This window comes from Girardinichthys multiradiatus, chromosome 17, assembly GCF_021462225.1.
Source record: "Girardinichthys multiradiatus isolate DD_20200921_A chromosome 17, DD_fGirMul_XY1, whole genome shotgun sequence".
NCBI classification, from domain to species: domain Eukaryota; kingdom Metazoa; phylum Chordata; class Actinopteri; order Cyprinodontiformes; family Goodeidae; genus Girardinichthys; species Girardinichthys multiradiatus.
The window spans coordinates 27,160,679-27,182,500 of record NC_061809.1 but is presented as its reverse complement, the minus strand read 5'-3'; the positions used below and the strand labels follow the sequence as shown (position 1 = coordinate 27,182,500).

Sequence of the window (21,822 nt, the reverse complement as noted above, 5' to 3'; positions counted from 1 at the left end):
GAGCGTTACATGCAGCCTCACATGACCGTCAATTTTACAGTGATTGGTGTGTTTCTGTCCATTTTTCAAGGCATGTGTGCTAAAACAGGAAACGCCTCATGTACACTGCCCTCTGATTGGTTTTATCTATCAGATGCTGTAGCAGTGAGGATGTCTGACAGCCTCGAAGGTGTATGTGAAAGCGATTTGAGGTGCCATCTGTCTGATGACCCGTACTTTGCTGTCACCCAAACTTTTACCGTCTTCGTTCCCTTCTTTAAACCACAGTTATTTACTGCTTTTAAAATGTCTACTTTCCTGTTTTCAGGCTGTTTACTGGCTCTTTGAAAAAGTACGCTGCCAGGATTTGATCCAAAGCACCAGGTCAAGTCTTACAGAGTAATTGTGGGATGACAAGTGAAAATGGACTGGGTTGCACCACAAAGACCCGAAATGGTCAAAGTTAGCTTTGTGATCTCAGAGCATTTCTTTCAAAGACAGAGAACTTCACTAAAACATGTCTCTGTGGGTTACTTTTAAACGATAAGGGAAAAAAAAAAGATTTGTATAAGTGTGCAAACCTGTCACAACTTCTAATAGTGGAATAATATTTGCTAACAATACCTGCAGCATCTCTAACCCTGGCCATTATTTTGTTACCTAGTGCACTATGGTTGGCTTCAAAAAACAAAATGGTTTTAAACCTGCCTATTCAAAGAGCAGATTAAATTTGATTGGGATGCAGCAGAATGGCCCTGAACAGGCCTTTGATGATTGAAAATCCTCTATAGTGGCTGAATTTAAACAATTCTGCGAATCCGCGTCGGCCATTATTCCCCCACAGTGATGTGAAAACTTATTGCAAGTCATCACAGATGCCTAATGGCAGCTGTTGCCACCAAGGGTGGCACAACCACTTATTGGGTTTATTAGTCAGTTACTTTTCCCACACAGGGATATTCATTATTTGAAACCTGCAAAAACAGAAGAAATTTGTCAGGGGGCAAATATATTTTTCACAACATTGTGAATACGAAATAGCAGTCTTTTGTAAATAGTCAAATCATGGCCTTATGGGTCCCATTTCAATTAAATATTTTGTCCAGTTTACTAATGGCAAGTGATTTCTTGCCATTAGTTTTCCTCATACATAAGGCATTGGTCTCTACTAGTCAACATGTGCACGTGGGCTCCATATGGATTCACTTACACTGTGTGGCTACTAAGGAACCTGGATTCACACAGTACCAAGTATAAAATTGGTTAAAATGTCATAGTGCATCTAGAACCCATATAGGTGCCCCTTTGCACATAGTTGTACTGCATCAGATCTTTATTTGCACTTAAGGGGCCTGGTTTTCAAGGTCCCCATGTGCAAATCCTGCCCAGGTTGTTGGTTAACTCATGTTCTTGTTCTGCTTCTGCTCTTGTATTTTAAAATACTGGTAAAGAAAACCTCCTAGATGGAGCAAATGGTTTAATTTAAAGTCTTATTATAGGAATTATTTCATAGATGGACAGTAATCAATGGTGCATTTAAAAGTACATCAAATAAATATTCCATCTTTAAACTGAGCTGACTTTACTTAAGTAAAATCTACTTTTAAAGACACAAAAAGATTAAAAAATAAACATTTCTCATTTCTTTCTGATACATTTTCTTATACTATCAGCCCACGATGTAATTTATGACTAAAGTTACATAAGTCAGGGGGAGTAGTGGGTCCAAAATGTTTGGACAGTTTAGTGTTGCAGGGGAAGATAAATTGTGGCCGCAAATACAATATTTTCTCCTGTACCGTCATTAAGATTGAACAGACCCCAATAAAGAGCGATTGCTGCCTGCAGAGTCTTGTACACTACCCTAGAATCAGATTGCTTTTCCTGCACAACTTTTCCTAACCACCAATGCACTCTGTCGCCAACAACAATTGCTGATTTGAATGAAAACACATATTTGTTATCCTTGAGGGACATTAGACTTCAACACTTTGCTTCCTTTGGATCCACACCGGCAGTTGTGGATAAGGTTAGCATCAGAAGTCTGTACAGATCCTTCAAACACTTTCACACTAAACTGAGAGCGCTTTGTTGAGTAACTTTCTGCTCTGAGTAAAGATTCAAAGGCCAAACGATACACCATCATTTGAATCGCAACCCGGAAGCTTTATGGAGGAGATCAGACCTACCCCTTGTTAAGAAGAGAAGGTATCACATTTTTTATCCCGCAGTATGGAGCATGATGACATGTTTGCATTCAGTACGTGGGTGTTAGCAGACAGAACAAGCTTGGCAAAAGACAGGTCTGCACCTCGGAGGAGTCAGAGAAGGCATTAATTCAGTATTCTGTTGTTTGAAGATGGTTGTGCTTCAGCACAAAAGGACTTGAATCCAATGTAAAATTATTTTGGCATGGGATCTAAACACAGAAATACAGCTGTATATGAAAGCAAATGTCGGAACTAATATGGTCAAAAAGGCCTGAAAACAAGCAACACTGGCCTGTTTTGGCTTTAAACAACTAAAAAAAATCTGTGCTAGGAATTCATTTCTTTCTAGTCTCTGATTTTTAATTAATGAAGTGTGAGTGTGTATTATTTGCAAAGGGAGTATCAGAATGAATTTAGCATTTACTGTGGTTTATTTGTGCTTCAACAACTTCTGTGTAGCCTGTAGTCTTTTACAATGTGAAGAGGATAATTATGGATGATTAAATTCAGTTAAAATGTAATCAAAGCAATGAATAAAACATTTTTATGTGGATAGGCTACAGTAATAATCATACTAGTAGCTAGCTGACTACCAACAGACGACACCAACTAGCTAAACAAATATCACTTAAATGCCTTCAGCATTAGCATGATGCTAATCCCTAAAAATGACAGGTCTAACCAAGTTTAACGGGCTGTTGTGCTTCCAAGTGGATAATTTTGCTGACCTTTTTTGTTACGCTACTAACAACATATTTCTTGACCTCAAAAGCCCCATAATTTTAAAGTCAGAGTAAGACAAAGCTAGAGGTGGTCAACACCGAGGTGAACCATTTCCCTGTTGGAGTTGTAGTTTAATGCTCCAATGACTCCTTCAGGTGTATTTTAAACCATTTTTCTTTATCCAGGTTTTCAACTCTAAGAAAAACATTAACATACTGATAACATGCCAGTAGGTGGTGCTCACGTCACCTCGTTTGATAAATCAAAATGCAAATGAACATCTTGAGCAACTTTAGAGATCCAAAACAATTCAAGCTCAGGTTTTATTTGACATATCAAGAACATTTGACGTTTGCTAGCAACAGCTGGGACAAAGCAAGACGTTGTTGTGTCTATCTTTTGCAGAAATGTGGAGGATGCTTGAACATCGCCATTTCTTTCGATTGATAAACCTCCATTTTCCACATGGTGATTATGCCAATCTTTCTCTGCATCCCAGAGTTTGACCATTCGTAGACTATTTCACCAGTCTGAGGCAAATTGAGGACAATCTGCAGCGACATTGTCTCAACACTGATCAAGGAAAAGTAAACTCCACAGAGTGTAAAGTGTGTGAAACCATTAGGTGCAAGGACAAACTCCTGAAATAGTCACCAGCTGGAGACAAATGAAGAAGATGCAACACAATTGCAAATGCCTTCCAACAAATTTTTGTTTCAAGGTAAAGGCTACATCCAGCAAATTAATAAAGAGTTAAACCAGGTCACCAGACACATACCTAAGAACCAATTCTGCCAACTCGTAGGGTGGGACTTGACAGATCAGGCAACTGAACGGAATTTATCATTAGCAACGCATCGGAGCACAACTGAAAAATCAAAGCAAGCCCTAGGCTGGTGTGGTTCATTAATGTTGCATTTCCTATGTAGTAAAGAGTGGCACATGAAGACAAATGCTGATGTGTCGGCTTATGGTCATCCCAGTACCATTACCTCATTTACTTCCAAACTCATTGCTTGTCCGAACCTGTAGAAGTCAGTCACCAAACTTACAACTTGCTTTGGTGTAGTCAAGTGTCACTGTGCTTAAACAGTGAATGATGAACACTAGAGCTGCAGGCGAGATGCAGAGACTGAGGCAGTGTGATTTGCATATTCATAGCTCCACACATCCTATACAAGACAAAAGGTGTAGATATACAGCTAAACCACTTCACAGCGTGATAGGATTATTCTCTTGCAAATATACTTCTACATAAGCAATGTTGATGAACAGAGATAATTTTCCACGGGGGTTTAATCAATGCCAGGAGAGCAGCTTTTATGGTCAGTGCATACACCCTGACGAACACACAGTCTCTGACATTGCACGGCCAATTAGAGTCCTATTTCAGCCAACTGGATCAAGGTGGAAGACAGCAGGGAAAGAGAAAGAGTGAACGAATGAGCAAAAGATAGAGAGAGCTCTAAGTGGGCGGCACACTCTTCTGCCTCGGGGAAGATTGGTGTCAAGAACAGAGAACACACACAGTGGGTAGAAAATGTAATGAATGTGTATCACTTGTTAGGAATGATAGTGAGAGTGTGTATGTGTGCAGTCTCTGCACTTGACACCCATCTAACAGCTGCAGTTGAGAAATTAAAAAAAGAAAGGAGCGAACATGTTGGAAGTAAAGCCAAGCAAGATCCAAACATCAATATTTAAAAAATTCCTCGAAACAAATCCATCCATGATTCATCGTCTCTGAACATGAAAGAGGCAGCCATGCAGACGCAGACTGACAGAGCAACCTGTGGTCAGTTAGCTCTGCACAGGCGCTTGGTGTTACAGGGGTGAGAAAAATAACAGATGATGTTTGATGTAGGTCTGATAATGGAGGGAGATAAAGCATTGTTTGGTTCAATGTCAAGTTTCACAGACTCTCACCTCCTGTCAGGTCTGGACATGTCATTTAAAAAGTCTCTATGGGCTTTGTTGACTAAATGAGCAATAGTGTGTGATCAGCATTAACACCAATGTCTCCTCTGGCATTCATCCACTCAGTCGCAATAGCTGATCTAAACCTAAATGGTTCTATCACAAAATAACCCTTTCAGGGTCCTCAACTGCAAAAAGGTGGATTGTTCCAACATGGATGGGAGAAAGAGATGGATAGATGGATAGATGTATAAGGTAATGCCATGAAGGTAACGGCATAAAGACCATATTTGATACAATGCTCATGAAAAGGTGTATTAAAGAAATAGGAAGTGAATGAACACAATGGACAAAAGAAAAAATACATAAAACTGAGGTCAGATTCGTAACAAATACATGAAAACCAAAAAGTACACCAAACCACGAAATGATCACAAAATACAAAAAGCAAAGTCATGACAAGGATATGAGCTGATCAATCATCTTCAGGACATGCTGGAGAAATAAAAATGGATCCTTGGAGGCTCCAGTCCAATGGCTCAGGATTTAATTTAGAGTTTGGCATTTTTCAGGTCCAAAATGTTTTCCATGACAAGCAGATTAAAAACGTTGGCACCATGAAGGCCGGATGAAGAGTTACAGCTGGCAGATAATGTTCTCTTTGGGGCATCCGCACACTCAGTAGCAAAAGAGAGACATTTGCTTTGCTTGGTGTCAAAGGAAACAACAGTTTAACAAGAGAAAATGTATACAATGACGACAAAGCCTCCCAGTTCCCGTCCACCAGTTTTATAAATTACAGATTCTTGATCAGTCGCTTTCATCTTTGGCTTTACATCTCCTGGGATGGCCCACTCCTGCAGCATAGCTCTGCTCCCACTCCTGACCTTGGGTTTATAGATGTTTACAGTCCCATAACTTCACGGACGCAGATATTTTAATGCCTGGTTGAGGCTTAATCTCAGCAATCGAAGTCCTCTGGAATGAATCTGGAGTTTTCCAGTCATTTGACAGAGTTCTGGGAGATGATGATGTATAGACTGTAGAATATATTTATTAAGTTGACCATTTGGAGCCTATGTTAATGTAGAAAATGTTATGTATTTTTGAGGGAAAAAGACGCTTCTTTTGATCCACATATTCTGTCTTCTCAAATTTTTCAATTTTTTTTTTATTTGCTGCTTTTCCTTTCCTCTTTGAGGTCCACTTGCAGTCCAGCTTCATTTCAGAGACTGAAGCAGACGCAGGAAGTGCAGCAGAGTGTTTGACAGCTCCCCGTACAAATGCGATCCAGATTGCTTCTCTTTGATAGCTACCTGTCTGCTCTGTCATTCTTCCCTGCTTCATCTGCACAGCTGTATGGGCGTGGAAGCGTACTGTAAATTCACCACTGTGTTTATCACACTGTGTTACTCACTCACATGCAGCCTCTGACAGCCATTATATTTTTTAATTTGTCATTTTGTGTGCCTGCGTCTCACCGTGCTGGAGCTGTCAAACTGGTTTAAAACAAACCGTGTGTGTGTGTGTGTGTGTGTGTGTGTGTGTGTGAGAGAGAGAGAGAGAGCTGCTCTGTGTGACACTGATTAAAAGTGAGAGGTTTTTGATTGCCTCGACCCTCCATGGGATTATTAGCATATAACACACAAGCGTGCACACACATGCACGCAGAAGTAATTGAGCATTTCTCTTCCACATTACATGTAACAGAATCCAATCCAGAAGCTCAGTGCTGAGCTAACAAACTAACACTTCACTGTGCATCTTCGCATTTAAATGCATGCAGATGAGGCAGAATGGAGGATGAATGAGCTGGTTTGTGCTTGGAGGCTGCGCTCCGCCATCTCCCAGTAAAACCTGCTTAGAACTGGGATTTAAAATGTGGCCTGAGTTTGTTTCATTTGATAATTTTCAAGCAGAAAAAAAACAAAGGCTCAGAAAAAGCAACCAATTCACACTGTTTTTCCAAAGGGACTGGGAGCCAATCCATCCTGATCTCTGGGTGGATCTGTTGGCTCGCTGCTCATCACGTTTCTGATCTGATGGCAGAACATTTAGACAGACACACAAAGGCAGAGATGTTATCCAGGACTGAATGTGGTATTAAACCTCAGAGTTCTGTTTGGGTAGGAAAGAAGAGCATTTAATCATTATTTTCAAAACAGCTGGTACACTGAGGAGAGGAGTGAAAGCCAAAGGATATTAAATACATCTAATGAGGAATAGAGTACACTTTATAAACTACAAGGAGAGTAAAATATGGCAAGAGTTTGGCTGATACAACCTTCCTAGTTTATTACATTCTTGGCTACAAAGATATAGTAACAGGATCTTGGACACACTGAATGAAAAACCTTCTAAAGCCCTGAAGGTGTATGGAATCACGATGTTAGCAGCAGATTCTTCAAGTCAGTGCTGTCTGACGTCACTTTTCTGCATTTTGTAGATATGTCCATTTGTTCAGTACAGCTGAATCAAATTAATGTTACATTATCAGGCCTATGCTGAACATGTTAGTCTGACGATTAAGCCCTTAAATTCAGGTCTTCTAGGGCAGGGACATGTGCAGAAGACCAGCTCTGCAGGTCCTGCACGACTGCAGTTGGACACCCATGCGTGAAGTCCTTGAAGTTGCACGGTGCACCAAAAAGTACATTCCAAGGAAGTTTGATTGGATTAATATCTGGAAAGTCAATACCACTGTCCCTGAGCCGTTTCTGCTTCGTGACAGGGCGCACAATCCTGCAGAAAAAGGACAACCATCAGGGAATGTTTCCATGAAAGGATGCAGATGGTCAGCATATTGTGGTGATGGTTCATGTTAGAGTAAAATCTACATTGACTGTCAGAACTGTTGGAAACATTTAAAATACTTAATAGGGTGTGAATTGTTATGCTCAAGTTATGTTTAATAATGTGTGAAATAAAATGTATTGTGTGGCTTGGTGGCCTGGCTGGCAGGCCTTCTGTGTGTGTTTAACTTAGATATAATTTGCCTGGCTAACAGTCAGGCTTCTGTGCGTGTTTGACTTAGATATTTCAGTCAGTCCAACTGACATACAGCTCAACTGACATTTGATAAGAATGTATGTTTTTCTACCCGGCAACAATGAAGATACTTCAGACAGGCCAACTGACACTTGATAGAATGTGTGTTTTGTTTTTCATGTACATGCCCGGCTTTTCAATAAAAACTGCTGAAGCTGGGGAGAAAGGCAGAAGCGTTCGTGGTGAGCAGCAACGGGGCTGCAGCGTTTCTCCTGGCCGGCCAGAATAACTTGACTGCGCAGTCTTTTTATTTTCTTTTATTATTTAGTTTTACTAAAACAGTATAGCAGGACTTAGCTTTACCAAAACAAACGAGCACGCAGGAGTTCTAGGTAACAAACTCCAACAGAACCAAGGTCTTACAGCAGATTATGTCCAAAGCATCACACTGTCTTTGCTGGTTTCCCTTCTTCCCATGATGCATTGTGATTTCATGTTTTCCCCCAATTTAACTGGAATTATCCATTTGTGAAGCCTATGCAAAACCACCAATCTTCCAACGGGTGGAAGTTCCAGCAAATTCAAATCCAAGCTAAGAGTGTATAATGTTTAGAGAAATAATTAAAAACCCAGGAGCTCCATCTCATACCGAAAAGGCCTCTGTTAGCATTTAAATGTTAAAGTTCCTGACAAGACAAAAAGAAAAAGACTAAACAGGTATAACTTGTTGGGAAGCGCTGGAGGAAAAGGCCTCTTCTCTTTGAATAAGAATATGGCAGCACGACTAAAGTCAAAGTTGCTTCTTAATAAGCAACAAATCAATCCATCAATCTTTATTAACGAGCACTTTACACACCCAAAGTGACCAAAGAGCTGTACAGGTCCATGAAAGAAAAAAATACATAGTGGAGGGTTGTCCCACCCAGCAAAAAGACAGCTTCAGTAGTCCGGTCTAGCGATAATTAAAGCATGCATCAACCTTTCAAAGCCGGTAAATAGGGTTTGGTTTTGCTAATTAACCTCAAATGATAAAAGATTAAATAATTTGCATCCCCTTCAACTATCAGCTCAGTCTTATTTCCATCCAAATGTAAGAAGTTTACCAGATTCTGTACAGACAGGCTTCCATTTGCTCTCATCTGCAAAACAATGATAAGACATACCACGTTTCCCTTGAAATGGACCCCAAAGGAACCATATACAGTGAAAAACGGATAGGTCCTAAGATGGAGAACCAGTTGCAGGTGACATAGAACAGCAAGACCTCTGGAGAAATGTCCTTTGGGGATCAATATTTAGAAATAATGTACAGCAGCATGTTTGGAAAAAAAAACAAACGCAGACTGTTAAACACTGTGGTGGTGGGCTGATGAAAGCTGAAGCTTGGCCCAAACTGGTCTATGATCGAGTAGTAAATATACATCACACTGACTAAAAAGAAAATAATTTGTTCAAATGGCCTAATTAAAGTCCAGATATCAAATTAATTGAAATGCTGAGGTGGGATCCTGAGAGCCACGTGCAGAAAGAGGAGTCGGTCATAATTTCTTCCACAAAGATGTGAGAGACAGTAAACAATGACAGTTATTGCTGCAGAAAGGGGTTCTAGATGTTTACCCACGAGTTCCTGAGCAGAGTTCTCCAAAATTAGATTTTTTTTCTGCTAATTGGAGCCAGTTATTGAAACTTTTCATTGTAAAATTAAAAGGCAGCAGGTGTTTCCACACTACAGATATTGTGTTTTTGTTTCCATACATCTAGGATAGAGAAGTGAAGGAGACAGGCAGTTTGTTCATTATTCTAATGTCCTCCTAATGGCTGCATGGTTAATGCATCACCATCTGGCACCAGCACACACTCACCACTGTGATAATGCAGCCACTGAATGTACTGACAACACACCGCTTGTTGTAATGAGACAACACAAAACCCAGGGCAAAGCATGATGGGTAAGTTGGCATGCTGGCTTTAATTGGGCTTCTTGTCGCTGTGGAAACGACTTGACTCAAGTGTTTGTCCTGACACGCAGCTTTTACCTAGAAGGATGAATGCTCTGAGAGGAACAGCCCACGTGTGTCGGCTCAGGGCGAAGTAAAATGATGTCGCGTTGCCAGATAGTAAATAAAAATGCGCTGGGTTGCCAAGTCATCAGTAAAACTCTTCCCTGCAAATTGGGTTGTAAGTCAGCGCGGTGAATCATGTCAGGCTCATGTGAATGTATCTAAGTGTGTGTGTTGTGCTCAGACAGCGCCACTTGAACCAAATTGCCCTCTCGGTACCCACAATGCATCTGGAGCTGGCAGGAGTGTCTGAGTGGTTGTCTGTGTGATTAAACCATATGATGCCTCCGTGTAACACACAGCTGCCTTGCTGTGACCCCTGTGTCGTTTCTATGGCAACCAGCAGAGAAGATAACTGGGATGCTAAAGGCTGTTCGAATAAAACATCAAACTCGTCAGAAGATAGCTGAAGCGGCATTCAAATTTCCTCCGAAATATGATGTTCATGTGAGAATTTACAGTGAAAGAGAAAGTATAAGAACTGTATCTGATGAACTATATTCTAAGAGCAAATTTAGTTAGACAGTGGTGGTTCTTGCACGGACACCATTCCATCTTCTACGCCCCTTTTTAGTGCACCAACAACTCAAACGGCCAACACAGAACCAAAAAGACATGCAGCTGAGAAAAGATCCGTGAGAAAAGCAGGAGAACTCTCAAATATTGATCTATTAAACATGTTGGGCCCAGTCACAGATGGAAACAAAATGGACTGAACTGTAGCAGGAAACAAATGAGACCGGAAAAACCTCTGAATCCCAGTATGCACAACCGTAACCCATTTTTATGAAAGAGATAGAGGTATGAAAGCAGGAGCAGAGCAGTGTTCTTCCTCTTTTTCCTAGCTGTTCACAAGCTGCATGGGGGAAACACAATTTAACGTCTTTGGCTCGCTAGCCTAGTAAAAGACATCTTGGAAGGAACCTTGGATCCAAAGTAAAGTATGGTCTGCTGTTTGTGTCTCCGGTGACCACACCTCAGCCGAAAATAAGATTGGCTGCCTAAAACTGGCTGTCTGAGCTCAGGAAGAAAGAATCTAAGCCTAAGATTCTCCAAGAAGACATGGCATTGTCTCCCATTATGATTCCCTATGTTTCCCTTTCGTTGCCCTTAAGAAAATGGCATTTGAAACAACTGTTCTGAGGACTGGACACAAGACACAGTCCAAGTTTGCCTAAAGTTGCTAAACCGATAGCGGCCATCACGTCTTCTCTGTGCATTGGACTTTCCAAACTCAGCTGGCTGTCCTGTTTCTCAAAACTGTTCCCACTAAGAGGTTGTGTCTGGGCAGAGAAAATTAGGCTGAGAAAATTAGTTTAGAATTAACCAATGTACACATTGCTTATGTCATCGTGTTTTGCTTTGCTTGTGCTACTTAACTGCTAAAGATAATTAGGCCACCGAGCTTGATGCTACTAAATTCATTTTTGGTTTTGCTTTAATGTAGCAACAAACTAGATGCTTCATCAGAACTAGTTAGTTCTGATGGGCTGTAGTACGGCGCCAGCATTCACTGACAATATTTGAGTTGATGGTACTTAAGGTACATGTGCGCAGTAGGTTTTATCTTCTTTGTTGTTAGCTGAGCTGCTAATCCCGGATGTGACATCATCAAACCTGCTATCCGTCCACCAAATTCTGTGTCCATATCCGTTTTTTGTCATCATCTTGGTAGTCCATAACTTCACTCAATCAGTCACAGTAATGAATAGTTGATGACATTAAGAATCAATTGTCCAAAATTTTATTTAAATCCTAATTCGATCTAAATCTAAACGATTATTGAAACATTGTTTTATTAGCATGTTTTCTTTTTTCCTTCTGCTTTGCATTGTGAATTGGTTGTTTGAACACCTAGCAGTTGTGTTCTTTGTTAGCTTTCAGAGCTACAAAGTACAAAATTAAGTTTAAATAAATTGTCAACAGTTTAATACAGGTTTCTATTAGTCTAAGTCAAGGGTCTGCAACCTGCTGGTTTAGTGTGGCAAGTGGCTTTTTTGGACCTTGCACAATAGCTGTTAACTTTGGCTACAATTATAAAAAACAACTAATGTTTTTAAATATAGATATAATAATAAGCCTACAGTTTCATTTATGGAATAATTACATTGCCTTTTAACAACTGAATGACATTATCAGTATTATTGATATTGATCTATTGTTCTTGTCAAGTTGGAAACTATGCCTTTTTTTCTTTTTATGACGTATTTTTTCACAGATAACAGAAAAAAATTTATCCATCCTCTTTTCCTACAAATGTCCTACACTAAATAATAAAAAGCAAATAATAAAATTATAAGTTATCTTTGTTTCAAACTGGACTATAGGCAAAAATATCTCTTGATTGTAAAGGTTCTGGATCCCTGGTCTAAGTATTTTACATTTTGAAATAGAGGTAAATAAATGCACTTTAACTTAGTTTAAAGTGCATTTATAATCCTTTAATATAATGTTAAATTGACAGCAGATGCCAATTTGAATATAACCTAGCCACTGTGGAAGGCCATATTTTCTTGCAATGCCCACATTATGCAGAACCCAAGAGGGCAACACTTATAACAGTTCTTTCTCGTGGTTGAGCCACCCCTAAGGCTGTGCCACTCTGGGCAGGGAGCCATGTCGCCCTAATCAAGAACTTCCAAAAACTAAATATTTCAGAGTTTCAATCAGTGAGTTTTCAGCATGCAGCTGTTGTGACGTTCTGCTCTACTGGAACCTGACCACATCAACCAGAGAAGGTTTGAATGTTCCTTTCAGATTGGGGGTGAAGTTTTTTACTCAAGAAAATAAGTTCAAAGGCCTGGGTGTCTTGTTTGCAAGTGATGTTAGGATGGGGTGTTAGATAATCCAAACTGTCCTGGTAAAAGATGAATGCTGAAGTTTAGAGGTTACCGGTCCATTTACGTTCCATACCTTTCTTGTTATAAGTGTATTATTATACACTAAAATTGTCTTCCTGCTGTGTGAAGGTCATTTTCTATGGGGACCTTTGAGCAAAGCTGAGTTTGAGCAGGTCTATCTGATCAGGATGCCACCCAGGCACCTCTCTATTTAGGTTTTCCACTATAATGGGACCTCTGGGTATACCCTGAATCCACTGGACTACATTTCTCTTAGGAAGGTTATATATACTCATTGTGGGCATTAAAGTCATGTTTAGGGTGATATTTAGGATGAGTTGAGGATCATATTTCTGCTCTGTCTCCATGTTTTAACTATCTCACCTAAACTGTCAATCCTCAGGGTCAAAGAAAGAAGACCTGCTCCAGGATTAGCACCTTCAAGCTGGACTGGATTTTGCAGCTGCCCACACGGACAAGCAAAAAGTTTCCTGGAGAATAGCTTTATATTCAGATGAGAAAGACTCAGTTTGGCTACAGTACCAATAAATGTGTTTGGACAAGTCAGAGCGAGGCTTTAAAGGGTAAGAACACAGTACCAACTGTCAAGCATGATGGTGGTGCCTTTATGTTGTGGGAAGGGTACAAAGTTGATGGAATAAGGAAGGTGACCTACCTCCAATTTCAACAGGAGAGAGACCCCGACGCTGGTTTTGGAATTGATAAAGCTGGCTAACACTAAACTTCTGGAATAGCCTTCCTAAAGCTTCTGGATGATACGAGCCAGGCCCATCCCTGGAAACCAACCAATATTTATGGATCTACAAATTTTGCCAATAAAAGAGGTTAGATATCGAAGCCAAAAGATGCCAGAAAAGACATTTTTATCCATGATTAATGGAATGCAGCCTCAAACAGGGACTGTTAATATCCCAACTGGTCCAGCCCACACCTGGGCGTATTAAACCAGTCTACCAGACTGGTGAGGAATTGGCACATAGGTAATCCTCCTGCAGTAACCAAACACTGTTTCTACCAGTTCTACCAGCAGAACACAGAGGATCCAGAAATGGACTTCTCTGATTTCTAAAGACCACTATTGGACATAGACCAGTATGACCACTATTGGACATAGACAACCACATAGCAGTCAACCTCTGCTGCATTTTAAAAGAAAACTTTCAAGTTTTCTCAGCAGTCTGATGTCTCTATGCTAAAGAAACCTTCTTGAAGGGATAACAATTATGTAAAATGGCATAACATTGGAATGTTAAAGCAGGAACAGCTTATTAGGCTGCATCGATTTGTAAATTAGGGGAAGTGACTCTTCGTGCTTCCTGCTGCATGAGGAGCTGCTTTATTAAATCCCTACAGCGATTTGAAGGCTGCAGGAGTCGTATGTTAATAAATCTGCAGAATCTGATTTGGAATGATGCAGTCGGATTGCAGAGACTTTATGATCTACTGGCCTTGCTTTAATTAAATTACAGGCAAATGAGATCAAGCTGTTCCTCATGCAGCACAGTTTGTTACACCACTGGACTAAGATGCATCAGATTAATTACTCTATCGGAATCACTGGTGGATCTGAGAGGACATCTCACCACACCTGGGAAGCTGGACCATTTTTCCTAAAAACTTTATGACAATTTAAAATTGTATATTGTGTTGAAGATCTAATCTGTTTCTATATCTGGCACCTTTTCCTCTTCTGTGTGAGTTAATTTTGTTAGAAGATCCCTAAAATAAGGTTTTGTTTGATTTGTGGTTAAAAAATGATCTCACAGCTCTATCTGCTAAGTCTTCTTAACACAATATATTTTAACACACTGTAGAAAATTCAATTTTTATTTAATAAGTCAGTTTTTTATTATATTTATTAAATGCCAGAATAATGGGAAGGATTTTTCATTTTTTATGTTTTTTAAATTTGGAAATTTCCAGAAGTTCTCATTTTTGGCCCATTCCTCCTGACAAAACTGGTTTAATTGGGTCAGACTTGTGGGCTGCCTTGCTCACACACCTTTTCAACTCTGACCTTAAATTTTTTTGGGACTAAGATCAGGACTTTTGTAGGTCACTCCAGAACATTGACCTTGTAACTAATTCGGTGATAGTCTTTAGGTCATTGTCAATTGGAAAGACCCACTTGTACCCAAGCTTCAACTTCCTGTCTGATGTCTTAAAACTGTATGTTACCAAAATACAAATACCCTCCTTCAACATCACTGGCACCGCCCTCTCCTGGTTACATTAATATCTTACAGACAATTCATCAGGATTGATAAATGCACCTGACCTTCACTGTGGAGACACAGGAGGTGAGGAGAGTCTTGAGGGTAGTGAACCCACGCAAAGCTGCTGGACCCAACGGGGTGACTGGGAGGGTGTTGAGGGACTGCGCAGACCAGCTGGCGGGGATCTTCACCACCATCTTTAACCAGTCCCTCTCCCAGTGCTCCATCCCACCTTGCCTGAAGTCCTCCACCATCGTCCCTCTGCCTAAACAGACTAACATCACCAGCCTGAATGACTACTGGCCAGTAGCACTCACGGCCATCGTCATGAAGTGCTTCGAGAAACTGGTACAGGGTCATATCACTTCACACCTGCCCCCCACACTCGACCCCCACCAGTTTGCCTACAGGGCCAACTGGTCCACGGAGGATGCCATTGCCACCACTCTACATGCCACGCTGACCCACGTGGAGCAGCGAGGGAGCTACGCGAGGCTGCTGTTCCTGGACTTCAGCTCGGCGTTCAACACCATCATCCCGAGCCGGCTGATGAGCAAACTGGGACACCTGGGTCTCCCCAACAGCACCTGTAGTTGGATTATGGACTTTCTGACAGACCACTCCCAGAAGGTGAGAGTAGGACACCACCGGTCCTCTCCACTGAGGACCAGCACGGGCTCTCCACAGGGCTGTGTGCTGAGCCCCCCTGCTCTACACCCTCTACACCCACGACTGCACCCCCACCCACCCGAGCAACACCATCATCAAGTTTGCGGACAACACCACGGTGGTGGGGCTCATCTCAGGAGGGGATGAGACTGCTTACAGGGTGGAGGTGGAGCATCTGTCAGCATGGTGCATGGACAATAACCTGACTCTGAACACCTCCAGGTCAAAGGAGCTCATCGTTGACTTTCGCAGGTGTAAACAGGACACAGCCCATCAGCATCAACGGGGACAGGGTGGAGATGGTGCCGGACTTCAGGTTCCTGGGCACCCACATCAGCGAGGATCTGACGTGGACTACTAACTCTACATTAAAGCCGTAGAGTTAGTAGTCCATGTCTACTAACTCTACGGCGATCCTGAAGAAGGCGCAGCAGAGACTGTACTTTCTGAGGATTCTCAAGAAGAACAACCTGCGACCAGAGCTGCTGTTCACCTTCTACTGCTGCTCTGTGGAGTCGGTGCTGAGCTGCGGCATCTCGCTGTGGTTCTCCAGCTGCACTGCAGCAGAGAGGAACCAGCTCCAACGGGTCATCAACACCGCCCAGAGACTGACTGGCTGCCCTCTCGCCTCCCAGGAGGAGATTTACTCCACCCGCTGCCTCAGGAGAGCCCGCAGCATCATCAGGGACTCCTCACACCCATCTTTTTCAACTGCTCCCCTCTGGGAGGCGTTTCAGGGCAATTAGGACAAAAACAAACAGACTGAAAAACAGCTTTTTTCCGAGAGCTGTTGTTGCCCTGAACGCCTCATGTACACTGTAACAACTGTTACTATCTAAAATGACATAAACAGTAAATACATTCCTTGCAATTTCTTCAACACTTTCAATTCAGTTCAATTCAGTTTTATTTATATAGCGCCAATTCACAACACATGTTGTCTCAAGGCACTTCACAACAGTCAGGTTCATACATTCCAATTAATCCTAACAATTGAACAGTGCAGTCGGAGTTAGCTTTTTATTCAAATTGGATAAAAAGTTTTTCTATCTAAGGAAACTCAGCAGATTGCATCCAGTCAGTGACTTGCAGCATTCCCTCCTCCCAGATGAGCATGTAGAGACAACACTAAGTGCAATATGCTACCTCATGTGCAATACTGGAACAACCTATAAAAATTCTTGTATATATATTTTTTCCACCTGCACAGTCCTTCTTTTATAACTTTTTTATAACTTCTTATAACTTTGTAACTTTTAAACTTTTTAATATTTATTTTCTTTAATTTGCCTGCATTGTTTTGTTTTGCTTTGAAAATTTTGTTGTACCCACGTGGAGCAATGACAAAGAATTCTGATTCTTATTCTCTACTGTTTGTCACTAGGCGTCCCTCAGGGTTCGATGTTTGGTCCCCTACTCTTCATCCTCTACATGCTCCCCCTTTGTTACATCATCTGCCGACATGGTCTCTATTTCCACTGCTATGCCGATGATGTAGAGCTCTATATCTCCACCAGACATACAAAACTGAGCAGCTTGCCTGTCACCCACACATCACCCCAGTTCTCCTGAAGATCCATTCGCTCCCTGTTCCCTAATGCATTCATTTCAAAATGCTCCTTCTTACCCACGAAGCCCTCCATAACCAGGTCTCTTGCTACCTCACCAACCTGCTCCATCGTCACACTTCTTCACACAGCCTCTGTTCCTCTAATGCCAACATCTTGTCTCCACCACTCAGTACCAAGCACCAAACCTGGGGTGATAGAGCATTCTCCATAGCTGCTCCCACCATCTGGAACTCCCTCTCTGGAACTCTCTTTTAATGTGTGATTTTTGTCCTATTTTATGCTTATCCTGTGTTTTGCTTTTGTTTTTGTTTGATACCTGTAAAGTTTCTGAGTTTTTTTTAAAAAGTGCTTTACAAATAAAATGTATTATTATTATATTATTATCTTGCAGAAAATCTCCTCAATGACAGGGAAAGTGGTTTGGACACTTGACTACTCAGATGCTGCAGCTCAGACATCCTCCTCCTTTATTTTCCTCATTATTTGAATCTCTTCTGTTTTAAAGGACAGGCAAAACCTTTACTGCAATCACAGGAGCAAAGCTAGTCTTTTTATCCCATTTCAATATAATAAGAACAATAATGTAACATTAAAGAAACTGTAAATCACCAGTCAACTGTCACTGGGTGTTTTATGGTGATGAAGATGCATAAACCCCTATTGATGAACCATTTCCACCTGAGAATGTGCAAACTAAGCTGTGTTTACCTTTCTGGTGATAACATGAACTCCTTAAATTAAATGTTTGTCCAAAGAACACAGTTAATTTCAATTAATCCAGAGAAATAATCTATTACTGAACAACACAATTTATAGTCATTCCAGTTCTGGAGAAGTTTAAAGCAGGGTTTGGTTCTGAAACAATGTCCCAAGCTTTGAATTTTCTCATGGACCAACTGCAGAACTACAAAGACATGGCCATCCACCTAAACTGACAGGCTGGGCACAGAGAGCATTTATCAAAGAAACAGCCAAAAGGTCCATGATAAATCTATGGGAGCTGCAGAGATCCACAGCTCAGGTGGGAGAATCTGCTGACAGGACTATTAGTAGATCACTCCACAAGTTTGACTTTTATGGAAGATTGGCACAAATAAATCCATTAATGAAAGAAAATAATAAGTATTCCTGCTTGCAGTTATCCACAAGTCATGAAGAACACAACAGGCATGTAAAAGAAGGTGCTCTGATCAGATGAAACTGTCTTTTTGACCTTAATGCAAAACCCTGTGGTGGGAAACTAACACTGTACATCACCCTGATCCCACTACCCTTCTGGTGAAACAAGGAGGTGGCAGCATCATGGTGTGGGAGGCTTTTCTTTAACAGACATATTCGTCAGAGTTGATGGGAAGATAGATGGAGCTAAACCGAGGAAAATCTTAGAAGTGGCTGTTAGAGTCTGCAGAAGACTAGGGACTGTGGTTGAGGTTTACCTTCCAGCAAGACAACGACCCTAAACATCCAGAGTTTCATCAAAGTAGCTTCATGTGTTAGAATGGCCTGGTCAAAGTCTGTGACAAGACTTGAAAAGGCATGCTTTCCATCCAATCTGACTAAGACAGTAATTTTGCAAAGAAGAATGGGTAATTTTTTTCAGTGTCTTTAGAGAGATACCCTAAAAGAGCTGCGGCTGTATCTACAGAGAAAGGTGGTTCTACAAAGTATTGACTCAGGAGGAATGAATATAAAAGCACACCACACCTTTCTGATTATCTTCTATTGCTAAAACATTTCAAAAACCTTATAACAGTTTCCTCCAGATTACCAGGTCAAGAAGTATGAACAGTTTTGCAAAGCAAAGAGTCCATCAAGTAAATGCAGTTACTGCTGCCTCTTTGTTCGGTCCTGCAGAGTGAATTTCACCAACGCACCAAGTGAAAGAGAGCATATGTGTGTGAACAGTGTGAGGTCAACGTGTTGACATCTGGTCTATATGAAGCAGGTGGAGGAAAAAAAGAATACATTAACACTCAGGGTCTTCATCAAAATGGGAACATAAAGTTATTCAGCTAAAACACACACAGAGTTTTTCTTCTTTTCCCTTCAGGCAGCCAAAGTCACGTTGCCTTTTTGCTTAACCTCCATTATAAACCCAGTGTGTGCACACACTCATACAGATGCAAACAGTTCGACATGTATGCGCTCTCCAGCTCTAAGCGCAGCGTCGAGAGCGTGGGCTGGTTCTTCAGGTTACATCTCTCTGCAAAGATGATGGATGGAGGATATCAAACCCGTCTCTGCAGGCCATTTACACGACAAATGAACACAGGCACACAAATCACACGAGATAGTAAGAAGAAGAAGAGGAAGAAGCTGCCGTCTAACAGGTTTTAATTGTTCGATCTGGTTTGTTTTCTGGTATTCATTTGCCCTTTATATTAGCACAGTGTTCCCTTGAGGTGGAAGTCTGGTTTTAAAAAGGTTCTTCTTGAAACATCGACGTCTGACAAATGAAAACTACTAAGAACCGAAGCAAATAGACACAGTTACATGGAGGTATATGGCTCAAAACATTAAACTTTTCAGTTTGATGTTTACTAAAGCTGCTTTATATACAGAATAAGTGAGAACCAACCTGTAAAACAAATATTTCACTCACACTCAAGGAATCTATAGTTCAGTTTACAAGAAAAAGGGTATAATAAGTCATCATAAATAAAATTTTGTATTTTTAAGGGTCACAGATAACTGCATTGGGTGAAGAAAGTTAAGCAGTTTAATAGTCAGACTGCCTTTAGCATCTTAAAAAGTCTGGAATTTGCTGTTCAGCAATTTTCCATGTTTGGATAAACGAGAGAAAAAAGAAACTAAGGATGGAAAATTTTTTGATTTATGTTCAATTTGCAACATCACTTTGAACATTTTACACATCACTATTTTAGTTTTTGACTTGCGGCTTGAATGCAAAAATCATCCAAATATCAATAAAGAGCCATTTACTGCATGTTTGGACTCTGCACAAATTTAAATTCAGGTCCAACTGCACCCATGGTTCTGAAACTGGGTCTAAACTGCAACATAAAACTGCTATTTTTAGGGATTTTTACCAACAACGTAAAGGTACTAAAGTTTGCAAACAGTGCTTTAAAGACACTACATTTAGTCTTAGATACTTCATTCCCTATTTCACATGTCCAAGAGTCATAAGTGGGAAAAGAGCTGATCTGAGTTAGTCGAAATGCCTAAAGAGCCATTTAAAGGCCAGCTATGGCCTCAGAGCTACAACTGACATTAGGCTACCATAAAGATGACAGAGGCAGGCCATAATATGTGGCTAGTAACTAAAACACACAAAATGCCGGATGAAATAAGATGCAGGTCCAAAGAATAAATAGAGGACTGATTTAAAAATGTGGACAGGTGAATTGAAAACAGCTAAAAAGCACCGGCAAATCCCAGAGGCTGGAAAAAAAGCTTTTCATTGTCTGCCTAGAGATATTCACAAGTCCAAGTCGGGTTCTCAAGTCTTTTGGCCCAAGTCTAATTCAGACATCAAGTCTTTCACCCCACACCTGACTTGGACTTGGGGCGAAAGACTGACCTGACTAGGGCTAAACAGACATGAACGTCCTGACCTGGCAATGTTATTAAGGAGCTGCAGTTACAGGTACATTCACCTACATCTTTTAACAAGCGGTGCTAAAGGTTCTAGAATGTCCATCTTGACAATGTCACAAATTGACCAGTACTTAGAACAATGGGAAAGTCCAAGAACCTCAGGGAAGATCTAAGAAGAAGACAAGCACAGCTTTACGTGGAAATGTCTTAAGGGCCATTTCTGAGCAACTACAGATTTCAACCATCATAACTGAAGTACAAGTTATTCAGACGTGTCACCACTTTGCCACGATGTAAAAGAAGACATCAGCTCTACGCTTCTAATGAAAGGAAGTGGGTTAGGATGTCCTGGAACAACCCAGAAACCACCAAAGGCTCCACACCTGCCATGATCAGCACCATTGTCGCTGTACTCGCAAAGGCCAGATTAACATCACCATAGACTGAGAAGGTGTCGGCCAAGAAAGAAGCCCTTGTTCATAATCAACACCTTCAAGCTTCTTCAATCAATATTTGCAACTGCCCACAGGGACCAGCTTAATGTCTTCTAGAGATTTTATGATCACACAAGACAAAGATTGAGTTATTTGACCACAATCACAAGAATGTGTTCATAAGAGAGGAGAATCGTCCGAGCTTCTGCTGGCAACAACTTAATGCTCACCCTCTACCGATGATCCACATGGCCCTGTCTTTTAGTGTTTAACCCTTTATCTCTCCTAGACATGGAAATTGACTGAGCTTTTACTGTAACTAATTCTATGTGCTCTCTTTCAGACTCTAACCTTGAAAACTGGCTCAGAGTTTATCTGTTCTTTCTTTCTAGGTGAAACGACTAAAGGAGCTACATCCATTAACATTTACTTTTCCTTCCCATAGAAAGTACTTCTGGATCAGTGCTTCTTTGTTCTTTTTGTGTCTCTGCTCTGTTCTCTCAAACCTCCAGTCGGTCGTGGCAGATGGCCGCTCACACTGAACCTGGTTCTGGTTCTGCTGGAGGTTTCTTCCTGTTAAAAGGGACTTTTTCCTCTCCACTGTCGCTACATGCATGCTCAGTATGAGGGATT

General features: G+C 41.0%; 1 protein-coding gene and 1 long non-coding RNA gene across 4 annotated transcripts in view; one reads left to right on the top strand and one right to left on the bottom strand.

Annotated features, from left to right (window-relative positions):
* LOC124883040 (thyrotropin-releasing hormone-degrading ectoenzyme-like) overlaps positions 1–21,822 on the bottom strand; it is a 344,041-nt gene that overhangs the window by 213,269 nt on the left and 108,950 nt on the right. The gene's annotated exons all lie outside the window — the stretch shown is intronic.
* Positions 1,961–17,512, top strand: LOC124883041. Its single transcript, XR_007042071.1, has 4 exons — positions 1,961–2,187; positions 13,121–13,301; positions 13,409–13,562; positions 17,008–17,512. It is a non-coding gene; the product is annotated as an uncharacterized LOC124883041 (long non-coding RNA).